This window comes from Cnephaeus nilssonii (assembly GCF_951640355.1).
Source record: "Cnephaeus nilssonii genome assembly, chromosome: 2".
NCBI classification, from domain to species: domain Eukaryota; kingdom Metazoa; phylum Chordata; class Mammalia; order Chiroptera; family Vespertilionidae; genus Cnephaeus; species Cnephaeus nilssonii.
In genome coordinates, this window is record NC_137073.1 from 63,523,190 (window position 1) to 63,539,826 (window position 16,637).

Sequence of the window (16,637 nt, forward strand, 5' to 3'; positions counted from 1 at the left end):
ATTCATTTATAATGGATGGCTATTGTTGTGTAGACTGTTGTCATTTTTTAATTTGACAATCTAAGGGAAAAGAGGCCAGTGCCCTGACTGCATTGTCCGGTATTTCATGTTTTAAAAATTCTTGCAGCACACTGGAGTGGAGAACGTCTGGCCTGAGTGTATAAAGCCTGAGAAATCGTTTGGTCTGGCCCTGCCAAGGTATTACGGGTGAATTAATTAAATGTTTGTCCAAATATAGCCGGCTACTTTTGAAGCTGATAATTTTGTATGGCCTGCAAATGATATTATAAATATCCAAATGGCCCTTGGCAGAAAAAAGGTGCCCCACCCCTGCTCTAGAGGATCCTGATTTAAACAGTATAAATCATTAACATGAAGTCACATGATGCTTTATATAGACTAGACCAGTGGTCGGCAAACTTATTAGTCAACAGAGCCAAATATCAACAGTACAACGATTGAAATTTCTTTTGAGAGCCATATTTTTTAAACTTAAACTTCTTCTAATGCCACTTCTTCAAAATAGACTCGCCCAGGCCGTGGTATTTTGTGGAAGAGCCACACTCAAGAGGCCAAAGAGCCACATGTGGCTCGCGAGCAGCGGCTTGTGAGCCGCAGTTTGCCAACCACGGGACTAGATGATAGAGCAGGATGAAGTTGGATCGGATCACTAGCAACCATGCATTTCACTTGTTATGTCAATGGGACTGAAAATTCTGTAAAGCTTATAATTCTTGACTAGTGTAACTGGGTAGCTAAAATCGTTTGTACTGATTTTCAGAGTAAGAGTAACAAGTGAGATTGAGTAGGTCTTACATAAATACATACAAAGAAGAAGAAAGGGTATTTTTTAAATCTTACAACTTTTCATTAAGAAAGGAAGGGCTACATAGCCAAAGCTAAATCACTACAAAAGGCGGTACCACATTTCCTTTACAAAGTACATACCCAGAGAAAAAAACATATTCTGAAAAGTTAAGAGTTGGTTGCATCTTAAGTATTAGTAGTCTGAAATGTGTTTACCCAAGGACATTTTAGCATTCCTTCTGTTATCAGTGGAAATGGATTTCTTGGAGTGGCATAAAGAGAAAATTTCCTGAGGCCCACAGGGAGCATGGGATTCCATGGAAAGCTTTATTGATGATGTAAAATTAAGGGGGTTCCCCTTCAAGCTCCCCTCTCTGTCTGTCTCGCCATGAAAGAAGTCCAATCTTGTCTTCAGCAGGGCTGGAATGAAAGCCACTACCCAGAACTTCTGCTCCATATTGAAGTCCAGTCCAGTCCAGCAGCTGGCTAGCTTAGCTTGTGTTCCAGGCTGCAATCCATTGCTTGTGGGGTCCACATGGCCATAGGGCATGCGGCTGCTTAAGGCCACATGGCTGCGGAGAGAGAACTGGCTAGGACACTGGCGAGTGTGGGTCACTGAGCAAGAGAACACAAGGGAGCAAGAGGAACAAGAGACAGAGAGAAAGGGGACTTTTGTCTGGGGATTTTAACTTCCAAGATTGTGTGCACTTGCAGTCGCTCCACCCTCCTAGCCAATTACCTTTTTCCCAGGCTAGACTGACAGACAAGCACCTTCCCCTTGTCACCTCAACTTCACTGTGCATGCATCCATCTACCCCTTTGTTGGATCCCTTCCCCCAGTGATTTGCAGGGAATGGATAGGTGTTTCCCCAGGGAACATGAAGCTGTAGCTTCCTGGTGAAGCTGCCCAGATGATCATGCTTATAATGTTTGGCCCCCCTTTTGTTCTCTTTCTATTATTAATATTAGCTAGCTGGTTATAATGATAACACTTTCATGATTTTCACAGTTTTCTGTTACTCTTGAAAAATCAAAGTTCTGTTTGGTAATTTATGTTTGTAGTTAAGTCTGCATAAAAGATCAAGGGAAACCATTAGGCTGATTTCCCCTTCCTTATAGTTTTACAGTTTTCTATTTTGTATAGTGATAATATTATACAGAATATATTATTGCCTTAATTTTGGTAAGTGAATTTCTAGAAGTTTGCGTCCCCGTTCATCTTTAGCCTTCCTCACTTCTCAGGGAACTTTTAGAAATGACCTAGAGAAGTTGAAGATCAATCTTTAGTGTTAGCTGATTTTTGACTGCCCCGGTAATGTGCCAGATTCCTGTAAAATCTGGAAATCAAAATCAAAATCCTAGTCTCCAAACTTTTGCTGTATACTATAGAATTTTCTTTTTCATTCCAGTATTTTGAATTCATTAGCTATCTGCCATATTTTTGGCTTTCTCTAATTATTTGTTCCCTATTTCAGTATCTATAATAATAAAAGCATAATATGCTAATTAGACAGGACAACCTTCGGCACGAAGCTGGGGCTGCGAGGGAAGCCCAGGTCCTGGGTGCCGGCGGGAAGCCGGTGCCAGCAGCCAGGGGAAGGAAGGCCTACTCTTGCACGAATTTCATGCATCGGGCCTCTAGTATAGAATAAAATCTCATTCTAATGAAAGTTATACAATATATTTTATTAATCCTGAAGGTGATAAGTTGGAAGGTAGAAAGCAATACCAGTAGAGTAATCATTTGTTAATAAATAGAACTCACTAATGATTAACTTTTTTGGAGGGAAACTTTGAAATCTAAATGTGAGAGTGCCTGCCAAGACATCAGAGCTGTTGGAGAGGGGAGACTGCTGTCAGACTCAGCAATAGTGCAAGTGCTTTCACTCAGACATTGTGAAAGGCAGTTGGCATGGGGAGAGTGTGGTGGGGTTGGGGGGGTGACATACATTTTTTGAGAAACAGTAGCATAGATGGGAGGAGAAATCTGTGAAAGATTAAAACCAGTTCTTTAATCTAGACACTAATGCTAAAAAGCTTCCATCAGACATGCCTTCAGACTCCCTTCCAAATACCCATGGAAACACTTCCAAGAAACTTAAGCAATCAAATGAACGCATTTCTTTCCCTCTTGAGGAAGCCCTGAATATCATTGTGTGGTAGTAAAACAACACATGGGTTAAGTCCTAGCTCGAATCACTCTGTGACATTGGAAGTCATATACCAAATAATTTTCAATTTAGTCATTCTAGAAGGAACATTATGAATTAAGAGCCAAATCAACACAATTCTTGAAAAATAATTTTGTTACATTTAATTAGGGTATAGGATTAAAAAAATCAAACAGATAATGTAGAAAATAAAGACTGCCCCCAGATGAGTTAAGACTTCAGGTAAAGAATACTTTGCATTAGAGACAAATGATCAGACCTATTACTTCTTTAGGGCCCATCTATTTATTTCAACCAATCTATGCTCAGAGGTGTATTTGTTAAACAGTTAAAATTGCATATAGCAACACTTTACATGACCTAATTTTTTCAACTTTTTGGAAACACTGCTGATTTCTTATATAATTGCTCAATTCCTAGGGAACACATAAATCAAGATATCACTATACAAAAATACTTAACACAAATAATAGGCAATCACAATAGAAATAAAATAATGAAAGACTAATATAATTATATTTTTCTTATTAAGGGGAAAATTCTGCTTTTTATTAAATAATATGCATCAAATTAGTTGTTTAGTTTGATGATAAATACTCGCTTACATAACTCAGATGTTACTTATAAAAGCTACATGAGCCTTAGCCAGCTTGGCCCAGTGGATAAAGCGTCAGCCTGCTGACTGAAGGATCCCAGGTTTGATTCCAGCCAAGGACACATGCCTGGGTTGTGGGCTCAATCCCCAGTAGGGGGTGTGCAGGAGGCAGCCAATTAATGATTTTCTCTCATCATTGATGTTTCTGTCTTTTGCTCCTTCCCCCTTCCGCTCTGAAATCAATAAAGAAATATATTCAAAAAATAAATAATAAAAGCTACATGACTATCAATAGAGAGATGTCAAGTTGCTGGAAAATACAAATAGTGTAATATATTATTGTATCAAACTAAAAACTTAGTCTAAGGAACCCTTTGAACAAGGTTATGCTGGTTTAGATGTTGGTTATATAAGTTTGTGTTTAAAACATAAATAAAAAATATAAAAATAATATCCAGTGATTTCAAGGCTTAACTATATTCATAATTAATGTTCTTAGTCTTGCAATTAAGTTTTGAAATTTACTTAAAATGCATTTATGACCATATTTCTACATATCTTAATGTTTCAAGAGCAATCTCTTTTCACGTATGCTCAGTTTTTTAAATTAAGAAGATAAATGTGATAGAGAAGAGTCAGAAAGAGAAAGACAAATGTAAATCTGGTTCAGCATACTTTATTTTCACTATGACTATAAAATATTTTGAACAGAATTACATCAATATATTTAGTCTATTACTTAGGAGTCACAATTAATTTCCCTAAAATGTAATATATCTTCATAATACATTTTCCAGTACATTGCCTTTTAATCTCAAAAATACATTTCATTTGTAAATTGAAATGGTGACAGAGTTTGCTTTTCTTTTACTGTGATAGTTCAGAAATTAGAAATTACCTGATATGTCTGGCAACTAAGACACAAAAAAGGTAAATACGATCAAAGTTTCATTTTCTGAAGTTCGCTCTCCTGATGTGTATGCTGGTGCTTCTAGTCACCAGTTCACTTTATATCTATTTAGGGTGGTTATTTCCAATGGGTGGTCATTTGTGAAAGTACATTGTTTTGTGACAGGATAGTATTTGTTAGAAAAGATTTAGTAGGTGGGGAGATATCTTCATTCACTGGTGTATTTTATAGTTTTCAATGGAAAAATTGTGTGGGCAGTTGTTTAATCTGCACTAGGAAATGTAGAGGAATTAGAGATTTAGTGAAATTTTCACTGATAGTACTTGTGAGTATGAAGGGCTTCTCGTCTTCTTGTCAGGAAAGCCTCAAGTTGTTTTATTATTATTCTTATCATTACTTTTATCATCATTATTATTTTACAACTGTTAATATGTGTCTTGAAATCCCTGACAAAAGAGGCCCCTACCAGAATCAGCGATACTATCCCATGTTGTGTGTGTGGGAGGGTTATATTTTATACTCAGCAGTGGCAATCCTATTTTGACTTCTATGGAGAAAAAGGTTTTGGTATTGATCCAACTGACCAGTAGCTTGTATTTTTCAGAGGAAACTGTAAAAACTAAATACAGAATTCAGCTTTTGATTGTAGAGGGTAAAATCCTATTACTTGGAACATGCTAATTAAATTCAATAACAATTTTTAAAAAGAAAAATTTAAATATAATAGTGAATTTATTTTCGAAAAAAAAAGCAATTTCCCAGAATTTCTTTATTCTACATGGAGCATCAGTCATTGTGTTTCGCCTTTTGATGTACTGCAGCAATAAGAATCCACTCATAGCTTCTACTCAGCTTTGCTAATGTTCTATCAACTCTGGGACCTGCCGCTTGAACCTATGGAGATAATATGGCTTTCACTGCCAAAATCAAGTTTATTCTCAGAGCACACATCACATTTCCACTCTTGGGCATTTCCTTTCCAGAAGAAGTCCCCTTATGGATGTTAGATGAAATAATAGCATGGCAGTTAAAAATATATTGTTTCTTTTCCAATCTTTCACTACAGAGACAAAGAGAGTGTGCTAATTTCCTTCCTTTTATTCTCACTTAAAAAATTTAGTATTAGCTGAATCCCTGACAATTTGCATTCAATCAGGTAAACAAATAAATCAACAGAGAAATTATTTATATAATAAATGTGATTTAAACTGCCACTGTGAAAATCCAAAGCAGAATTAATTTTATGCAGACCTCAAGCAACTCAATTTCTGAGGGATGATTTTAATGATGGCTTTAACTAAAATGCATATTTTAACAAGGCATATTTACGGTACATAATAAATGTTTAAATTAGATTAATTAGTATGTATAGTTGGGGCTTTCTTACTGTTTAGAATTATTTGCCTTCTTAATGTAGTAAATTTAGATGAGCTGAGCACTCAAATGATTCTAATAACAACACTTGGCATTTGTACAGTGCGTTATATTTTCTAAGTATGTTATAATTACAGTATTAATTAGTTAAGTGACACAGTGATCTTGTGGAGAGGTTTGCATCATTATCCCCTTTCACATTTGAAGAAACTCTAAATGCAAAGAATACAGTGATTCACATTACAAGTAAATTGGATTAGGATTAAAAAAACTTTTGCATGACTTGTGCATGTCTGATGGTGCATTTTACTCAGAACAATTTATTTTGATGCCATATTCTCGAGGCTCAAGAGGTAAGTTTTCAACCCAAATACACATTTTCAGAAAGCTAGCAGACTAAGAAAAATAAGCAAGAAAGAAAAAGAGAGAATTCTTTCATTTTCTTGCATTTTGTCTCCTACAATAAACTTTCTTTATATCCCGAGTCGGACTTGTTGAGCATGGCAACTTAATGACAGGCTGAGTAGCCTCCTGGAAGGATCTTAGTCCTCAACTGGAAGGAAGCATAGTTTTTCTATTCTGGAGCATCTCTAGTGCTTCATGTCAGGACAAGGGGAAACAATAACTTCAAAGCCTAATGAGGCTAGAAAATGCACTTAAGTCTCTTTGGTTTATAATCTCAGTGCAAATTCAGTAGGGTTTCCAAAATGTAGAATAATTTTTTGGAAACAATCTCAACAACCATTAATTAATCATTTATTTATGGTCTGTTTTTTGAGGGAAGACCCTAAAACAATACGACAAGGCTTCTGAACTAAAGTGACTCAGTTTAGTAGGATTGAAACATATAAGCGAATTAGAGCAATATATTCTGGTGGGCAAATAAAAATGTTATAGGCACTGTGATAGAAGTGTAATAGAGTACTTACAGATGAGACATGAAGGAAAAGGTAGTTAATGTTTATTTATCTGAGTGACAGTGTGGTCAGGAAAGCTTAATGATGAAATGCCATTTAAATTTAATATTGTAAAGTAAGTAAATGTTTATTTGAGACCTAGAAGAAGAACTTTAGGGCATTCAAAAAAATTGAAGGACAGAGGGTGATTGGAGTGAAAAAGGGTTACTAAGCAGGGAAAATCTAGTAGACAAAGTTATGGATATATAGAGCAGTCTGGTAAACTACAAGTAATTAGGCAAGGCTGGCACTTAGGATATTTTGGGCAGTTGATTTCAAGGATTAGTAGAAAAACTACAGACCCTCACAATTTGGAAAATTAACACTTAAATTATGACTGTGCAGTTTTGGTGAGAATGTGGAGAAATTGGAACCCTTGTGCACTTTTGGTGTAATGTAAAAGAGTGCAACTGCTATGAAAGACAGTATAGTTGTTCCTCAAAAAATTAGAGTTACCATATGATCCAACAATTCCACTTCTAGGTATATTTAAAATAAATAAATAAATAAATAAATAAATAAATAAATAAATAAAATCAGGGCCACAAAGAGATAGATATTTGTACACCCATGTTCATAACATTATTCAAAAATAGCCAAAAGATGGAAGCAACTCAAGTGTCCATTAATAGATCAATAGATAAACACAATGTGGTGTATGCATACAATGGAATATTACTCATAATAAAAAGAAAGGAAATCCTGACATTCTATAATATGGATGAACCTTGAGGACTTATGCTAAGTGGAATAAGCCAGCCAAAAAAGATAAATGCTATATGATTCCACTCATATGATGTATTTGGAATAGTCAAATTTATAGAGACAGAAAGTAGAATGGTAGTTGTAAGGGACTGGGGGGGAAATAGAAATAGGGAATTGCTTAATGCGTATTAAGTTTCATATTTCAAGATGAAAGGAGTTTTGGAGATTGATTATGAGACATTGAGAATGTATTTAATATTATTACACTATATTGTACACTTAAAAATAATTAAGATGGTAAATTTTATATGATTTTACCAAACTTAAAAAGTGTTTAAAGCCCTGGCTGGGTAGCTCAGTTTGTTAGAGCATCGTACCAATGCACCAAGTTTGAAGGTTCTATCCCCAGTCAGGGCACAAACAAGAATAAACCAATGAATACATTAAAATACAGGAATTAGCAAAATTTTAATTAACACGTAAGATCCTTTTCAATTTTGATTTTTATAAATAAAAAAGATACCTACAAAAGTAAGCTTAAAGTTAGTGTTGAAAAGTTAGAAGTGTATTGAATTTTTGATATTATAGTCCAAATTGCTTCGTATGAAATTCTGCTTGCAATTATTGTTTTTTGTGAAGCATGTTAGCTCACTGAATTTCTAAGATTAGAATTTAGGCCTTATTGCAAATAAGTATACTTATTGAGACTTAAACAATAGAGACATATGTAGCATCTTAAGAATATTTCCAGACAAGTCAACATTGTTGATTATCAGAGTATTTTAATGTCCTAATTATATCAAGAAATAATATTTGAATGTCATAGAAGTGAAATTGGCTGTTTTGAATCCACATCTGTTTAAAAGTCAGAGTAGAAAAACTATGATTGTGAATGAGATGACATTTATAGTGTTTGTTTCAAAAAATCTTTCTTTGCCTGTGAAGCAAGGCAGATCATGTATAATAATAGTTGAAACATAAAATAAATATCCTTTCTTACTAATGTGTTACATTTTATTAGCTAGATCAATATTGCTGTAATTTCCACCCATTAGCATCTCATTTCTATAAAGTACATAAAAATATTTACATTGACACTGATCAAAATTGCAACAGCGTGTATTAAAATATGAATGACACATAATCAAAATGTTCTGTTTCTGCTGCCTCCAGTTATTTGTGACCCTAGATATGAAGTTCAACTTTATACTTAATAGCACAATTATGTAAATCTGTAATTCTAACACTGAATTACAGCTGGTAATGATCAATAATTATATTTATGTATGATGTGAGGTTAATACTGCCACCATAGATTAATGTAAACAACAAAATTATTTCTGCAGTGGAGAGCTAACAAATCATCATAAACAAAGAGAACTAAAACAATCTCTTCAGAGCTTAATTTCTCCAGCAGAGTAAACAGATTTTTTATTCCCAAAGAATGCAAAGCCCTCAATTAAAGAAAACACAACTCTACTGAAAAAACACCACAATATCTCAGTGTTTCTTTACACTTTTTAATTCTTATTTCAGTTTCAGAAAAGGGAAAATATTCTGAAGTATCCGCTAAGGCTTTGCTGAGAAGAGCACTGGAAGAGGTGAAAGGCAGAGAAAGGCAGAAATCCCAGAAAAACACAACCAACCAATTTAAAAAACAATTTGGAAAATATATACATCTTTCTGTGTATTATAAAGTTCACAGTCTTTTCAATAAAAATAAATAAAAACTTCACAAATGCATCAGAAACTTGTATTCAGCTATTAAGTTATCTGACCCTTTATTGAATTATAGAGGTAGTTGAAAGAAACAAAAGCTTGAAATATTCCTTATAAAAGAGACTTTAGCTTTCAACATTCAGGAATGTCTGAACCAGGGAGAAAACATAGGGATATGCATCTTTACATGGCAAGGTGAAGTGTAAATGGTAGATACTGATAAACATACATGGATAGAGATGAGGCATATTAGAATACAATGAAAAGAACTGAAGAAGAATAGATGCAATATTATAAAATGATTGTGCTTTTGGCTAAACCTAAAATCAATGTCATCTTTTCTATTTCAGCACTAAAATGAGAATAGGAGGAATTGACTGTAGGAGGATAGGCATTTTACATCTTTTTTTTTTTTTCATCATTGACTTAGTCTGTAGCTGACATTTATATAGTGCTTCCGATGGACCAGGCAGTGTTATAGGCAGTGTGTATATAATAACTTACTATTTTTCACAGCTACTATCGTATCTATTTTACAGATGAGAAAACTGAGGCTCAGAGGGTTTTCAAGCTTACATAGTTAAGTGGAGCAGGTAGTGTCTAAACCAGTTTTTCCTGAAATTAAAATCATGCTATTTGCTTCATATCATATTGCATAATCCAAATCATCAGTATTACATAGTGGAACTCTGTTAAAATATAATTTTTGGCTTCTTAATTTAGGCTGAACTGTCATTCCACTTCAGGCTTTCTCATCTTCAGCACCATTCACCCTTTGGCCAAATAATTCTTTGGCTTGGTGGCTGTCCCATGCTTTGTAGGATGTATGGCGTCATCCCTGGCTTCTTCCCACCAGATGCTGGTAGCACCTCCCCACCCAGTTGTAACAACCAAAATATCCCCTGGGGAGCAAAATCACCCCCACTTGAGAACCACCGAATCTTAGCCAAACCCTAACAACTGCATATAGTAAAATGTATTTTTAATAAATGCTTCTCAGGAACCTAGAACCCTTGTTCAATAAAAGTCAGATATTATCTTATTCCCAATCTACCTAGGAAACTTCGCATCTTAATTCTAACAAGGATGAATCTGGGAAATGAAAACTGACAATAAGAATTAGTCATTTTCATGTAACAGCTTTTCATGATGATGTTACCAGTGATGGGTGGCCTCCCTGTCTTTTGTGGATTCTCATCTCTGACAGCTTATTTTTCACTTGTGACTATGTTGGTAATATATAGAGACATCTGGAAGGAGACAGTTTCTACTCCTCCTAACCCATTGACACAACTATTTTATAGACCCAAAGATTGACTGCTTCTGAAATAACAAGTTAAAACCTTCTTTATGAATGTATTTTCCTTTTAAATTTAAATGAAGTTCTGGTTTCTTTTAAAGGTCATTTTAACTAAATAATTCCATTCACCTTCATGCTACAGAAACTTTTGGGGCTTAGTAGTAAGGAATTATTGGCTGGTGGCTCAATTGTCTCTTAACAATACAAGCCAACATCTTAGCAAGGTGAAAAATGTAAAGTACTTTTAAGCCCCCTTGCAGAAGTTCCTTGTGATACGATGTTCTCACTGTAAATATTCACCCAGTGATCTGGTATGATAAGACTTACTTTTCTTACTTGGTCCCTGTGGGATTCCTCAGGCAGCTTAAGCAAGGTTCAGCTTGTTCATTCTACATTTTTAGCACAGAAATGTTATGTGAAATTAATTTATTCAACAAACATATACATAGCATGTATTATACACTAGTCAATAATCTGAGAGTCACAAAAGTGAGCTCATTTAAATCTCATAGTACTATGAGGTAGGCACTACTATTTTTATCATCGCCTCAACTTTAAAAACGAAGAAACTGAAGCAAAGAAGGTTTAAATAAATTGTCCAGGGTTCCATGACTAGTAAGTAGCAGAACTAAGAATTAGAGGCCGTGTGGTTTCAGAGTTCTTAGCCATGTTCTCAGCTCTTGGCCATGCTGCCGCTGTGCAGTGTTCTGAATCATTTCCTAAGAGATTCTATTTATTTTCTAACTTGAAAACACCTCGACATTTCTGCAAAGAGAGATTTTCTATTATTATTGTTTTTATTCACACAGAGATTCTCATTTATAGGATAGCTGACATTCTTAAAACAAAGCTATAATCTTGAATTTGCAAAATGGAGCCCCTGAGCCAGATTTTTTCCCCACAGGAGTGTGTGTGCGGGTGTGTGTGTGTGTGTGTGTGTGTGTGTGTGTGTTGGACCAAACAAAGTTGTTATTAATATTGCATTATTTGCCAACATTTAAAGCTTGGGGGAATTTCTCAGCAAAATATGGGTTTTGGGATTTTCTTAAAATAATTGTAAGAAAAGAAAATAACATACATTTTCCTATATGGCGGCAGCAATCTGTGACAGCTAAGCAACCATCCTTCTTAAATGGGTCATGCAAGCCCTAGACTCTCTATTACCTTGTATCTTTCCAGTCTCACTCATTATTTTTCTTGTTAGTCTCTGTGAGTATTTCAGCCCGAGACCCCCTACGCTAATCCCTGGAAGGACTGGAAAGGAACAAGCACAACTTAATTCTCAGAGAACATAGGACTCCACGGAGGTACCATTTCTAGAACTTGAGAATAAGGTGAAATCTTGGGCTCAGAAAAATGTCCAGAGGCCATCACTTAAGTCTGGGTTACAAATTGCAGTGTGACAGTATTGAGATTGTTAAAAGCAAAGTTCAACTGAGTAAATTTAAAGATCTTATTGGCTTTATTCAATGATTCTAGAATCCAGCAGTGTCCAATCTGGGAGATATAAAGAAGCTGTGAGGAGTGATACGAAATGCAATACTTTTATGGGTAGAAGGGAGCTGGAACAAGGAAGTTAAACTAGCAAAAAACAGATTGGTGTAGCAAGGTCACTTTGCTTTAGGGATGGCAGTGGTCTATGAGGCAGATTAGCTCACTGGTGCTGGTCAGGGAATTCCTGATTGACTGGTTTAAGATTCCATTTTTGGGAAAGCTACAGTTATCATTAAGTATTGATTTGCTGATGTTGGGCTTAGCATGAGCAACTATATTTGGGTCCTGTTGTCTTGTTTTTAATGTGAATTATAAAAAATACATATTTGCACATTCAGAAGATAAAATATATTTTCGTATCGTATATTCTATCTTCACCCACAGTTCATAGCTCCCCAAATCCTTGAAATATCCTGAATAAAAGAGCAATGGGGGAATCTTTTGTTATATGTGGTCTCTTCTCAGTTCCTGGAAAAAAAATGCTTCAGAGCCATAAGTATGAAATGGGTAGTTTGTTTTTCATAACAAGCCCCTTTCCACCACAACTGAGATTATGTTGATCAAGTGACATTTGGAGGGCACCTGGGCTGGTTGACAGGGGAAGCAATCACCAATAGAGGAGAGGAACTTTTAGTCCCACTCCCTGATTTACTGTGAGGGGAGAGGGGGCTAATGGTGGAATCAGTCTCCATTGGACAATTATTTAAGTTCCAGGGGTGGGGAACATCTGGCCTGTGGTATAAGGCCTGTGAAATCATTTGGTCTAGCTCTGCCAAGGCATTGGGTGTGATTTAATTAAATGTTTGACCAAATATAGCGGGCTAATTTTTAAGTTGATAATTTTGTATGGCCCGTAAACGGTGTTATAAATATCCAAATGGCCCTTGGCAGAAAAAAGGTTCCCCACCCCTGAATCATGCCTGTGTAATGAAGTCTCTGTAAAAACTGGAAAGGAGAGGGTTTCAGAGCTTCTGAGCTGGTGGAGGTGCTGGGAGAGTGGCATGCCTCAAAAGCACATGGAAGCTCCCCCCCCTTTTTGCATACCTTGCTCTATGCATCTCTTCCCATCTGGCTATTGCTGAGTTATGTCCTTTCACAACAAAATCAGTAATCTAGTAAGTAATGAGTTTCCTGAGTTTTGTGAGCCACTCTAGCAAATTAAGGTAACCCAAGGAGGGGTTCATGGAAACCTCTGATTTTGTAGCCAGTTGGTAAGATTTACAGGTAATAACCTGTGCTTGAGACTGGAATCTGAAGGGGAGGGTGTGGAAGGGGTTGGCAGGGGCTGAAGGGGAGAGCAGTTCTGTGGAACTGAGCCCTCAACCTGTGGAATCTGACATTATCTCTAGGTAGACTGTGTCAGGACTGAATTAAATTGTAGGACTCTCAGGTAGTGTCATAGAATAGCTTGTTAGTGTAGGAATACCTCCCACCCCTTGGTAAAAATAGGTTCCAGGACCCTATTAAGCATGAAAATCTATGTTCGACTTTATGTAGAATCACCATGCTGTTATCCTAGAATAGGCACTGTATCCTCTTCTTGATGAAAAATAGGAATTAGAAAAAGAGGCAGCATTGATTGTTAAATTGTACAGATGTGGAGAATGGAAGTTTGCATGAGAAGGCTATAATATTGAACATGCAAAATGTGGGATATTTATTTTGGCCAAAATATATCCTATCTAATAAAGAGGGAATATTCAAATTGATCATCATGCCATCACAATATGGTAGCACCCACAGTAGGGGCAGGGCAGCAGGGAGCTGGCTAGATGGGCCACCTTCACCCAGAACTGCTGACTCTCCCGTCCACCGACCACCTCTTCCCCACTCACCCTGGCCTCCCTGCCGCTCACCTCGCCCAGCAGTCCATCCACAGACTGTGTGGCCCTAGGCAGGCAGTGTCCAGCAGAGTCCACTCTGACGTGGGTGAGGCAGATGCATGGGCCACGGTGGTCCCTGCGGTGTGGGGACAGACTGAGATTTCAGGTGACTTGCCCGCAGCTTCCGAGTGTCGCTGGGCTGGGCTTGGGGTGGGGAGGGCTGGGGTGAGTTGGGGTGGGGTAGGGTGGAGTGGATGGGGGCAAAGCCTCACCGCAGACCACAGGTGGGGTGTGAGCCAAGGTTTAGTGTGGGAGATGGGGAGGGGTGTGGCCCACGGAGGGCATCATCCATCTGGAAGTCCCCATGGGGCAGGGCATCGCCTGGAGGTGTGGGGCGGGTCCAGGCAGGTGGAGACAGTGCCCGGGAGCCAGTGCAGGACTGCCTGGACCCGCCTGTGTCAGACGCGTTTTGTGGAATTTCACGGTCACCCTGTACTTCTCTTAATATTTTCAAAACTGGCGCGATGCACCCGAGCGGGAGGCCTGTACAGTAGGGAGTGGATGTTAGAAGTGGTGGCCAGAGGAAGCCTGGGGCACAGGGGTGTCACAGAGGAGGGTCCCCAAAGACTGACCGCCCGCCTGGGTGGGAGGATGGGCTGAGGTGAGAAGATCTGCAGATGGGAAGGAGTAGGGAGCCGGCAGCAAGCATGTCTCACACAAATCCCAGTCGCTTTGTGGCAATTGCCATGCCTGGAGTAGTGTGTAAACCCTGGAGAGAAATGTATAGGTCATTTTGGCATTTATCTCTTAAAAACGGGATTTTTAAACTACAGCTTCATTTAACATACTGAATGTAAGGCCCTGTATTTCTTATGAAGGGATGTGACCTAACATGGCAGTCATGTCAGGATTAATGATATATCACTTAAATTGATACCATGAAGTTAAAAAACAGGACTTTGTCTAAGTCAACAGGTAAATTCCTATTTAAAATTCCCTAGCCTACCTAATAAAAGAGTAATATGCAAATTAACAATCACTCTGCTACACCCCCAAGACACGCCCACCAGCCACACCCACCAGCCAATCAGAGCGAGTATGCAAATAAACCCAACCAAGATGGCTACAGCCACAGAGAGCAGGAGGGAGGCTTGGGTTTCCCAGGCAATGGAGGAAGCCAAGCTTTCCGCCTGCCCTTGCCAGCCTAGGCCTCCACTCAAAGGTACAAAGTTTCAATTATAGAAGGTAAACAAATCCAAACAGAAATGGTGGCAGCCACGGAGCTGGAAAGAGCGGGAGGCTAGGGTTGCCCTGGCAATGGAAGAAGCAAAGCTTTCCACACACCCTGGCCTGCCCAGGTCTCCACTCCAGGATACAAAGTTTCAATTATAGAAGGTAAATAAACCCCAACAGAAATGGCTGCCGGCCACGGAGCGAGCAGGAGGCTTGGCTCCGCTCAAGGCTACAAAGTTTCAATTGTAGAAGGTAAATAAATTCCAGATACCAGGGCCTCCACTTGAATCGCCAGGGCACATGGCTGGCCTGCAAACCATCACAGGCCCCTCGCTCAGGCCGCCCCACGCCCCAAGGGAACCCCCACCCTGATCCAGGACACCCTTCAGGGCAAACCAGCTGGCCCCCACCCATGCACCAGGCCTCTATCCTATCTAATAAAAGAGTAATATGCAGATTGACCATCACTCCAACACACAATATGGCTGCCCCCATGTGGTCAAAGATCCTGCCCCTATGTGGACACAAGATGGCCACCACAAGATGGCCAGCAGGGGAGGGCAGTTGGGAGGGACCAGGCCTGCAAGGGAGGGCAGATGGAGGCGATCAACCCTGCAGGGAGGGCAGTTAGGGGTGACCAGGCCGGCAGAGGAGGGAAGTTGGGGGCAAACAGGCTGGCAGGGGAGCAGTTAGACATCAATCAGGCTGGCATAGGAGTGGATAGGGGGTGATCAGGCTGGCAGGCAGAAGCAGTTAGGGGCAATCAGGAAGGCAGGCAGGCGAGCAGTTGGGAGCCAGCAGTCCTGGATTGTGAGAGGGATGTCCAACTGCCCGTTCAGACCTGATCCCACCGGCGGGTCCCAGATTGGAGAGGGTGCAGGCTCGGCTGAGGGACACCACCACCCCCGCCCACCCCCGTGCACGGATTTCATGCACTGGGCCTCTAGTATGAAAATAAAAACAGATGAACTGTTGCCTTTCTGGAAAGATGTACATATCCTTTTGGAAAATGAATTAAGAAATAGCTTTGCTTTAATTGTCATGATTCTCTTATGACAATTTTCTGACTTTTCTGGGAGGGGTTTAGAGTTAAAATTTTGGTCACATTTTCAGATCAATGCGATTCTTTCCACCCACCCCCCAGCCATATATTTCTGTTGTAACTATAAAATTGATATAATTTTGCATTCTTATTTATGCTAATATTTCTTTACAGGTGACTTTGGGGGGGACACAAAAGTCTTCTTTGAAGAGCTTTGTACAGTTACTGAAGGATGTCAGAAGCAGTGTTGATTGATCTCTTTGGTTTGACATTGAACTCTCAGAAAAACTATCATACATTACTGAAGACATTGAATGCTGTTAGGTACCACCATGCTGCCAAGGCCAAGTCCCTTTGCATAATATGTTGAACCAGCAGTTGGACATCCCCCGAGGGATCCAAGATTGGAGAGAGTGCAGGCTAGGCTGAAAGAGCCCTCCCTACCGTGCACGAATTTCGTGCACCAGGCCTCTAGTAAATATATAAATTGCTGTACATGATTCTTTAG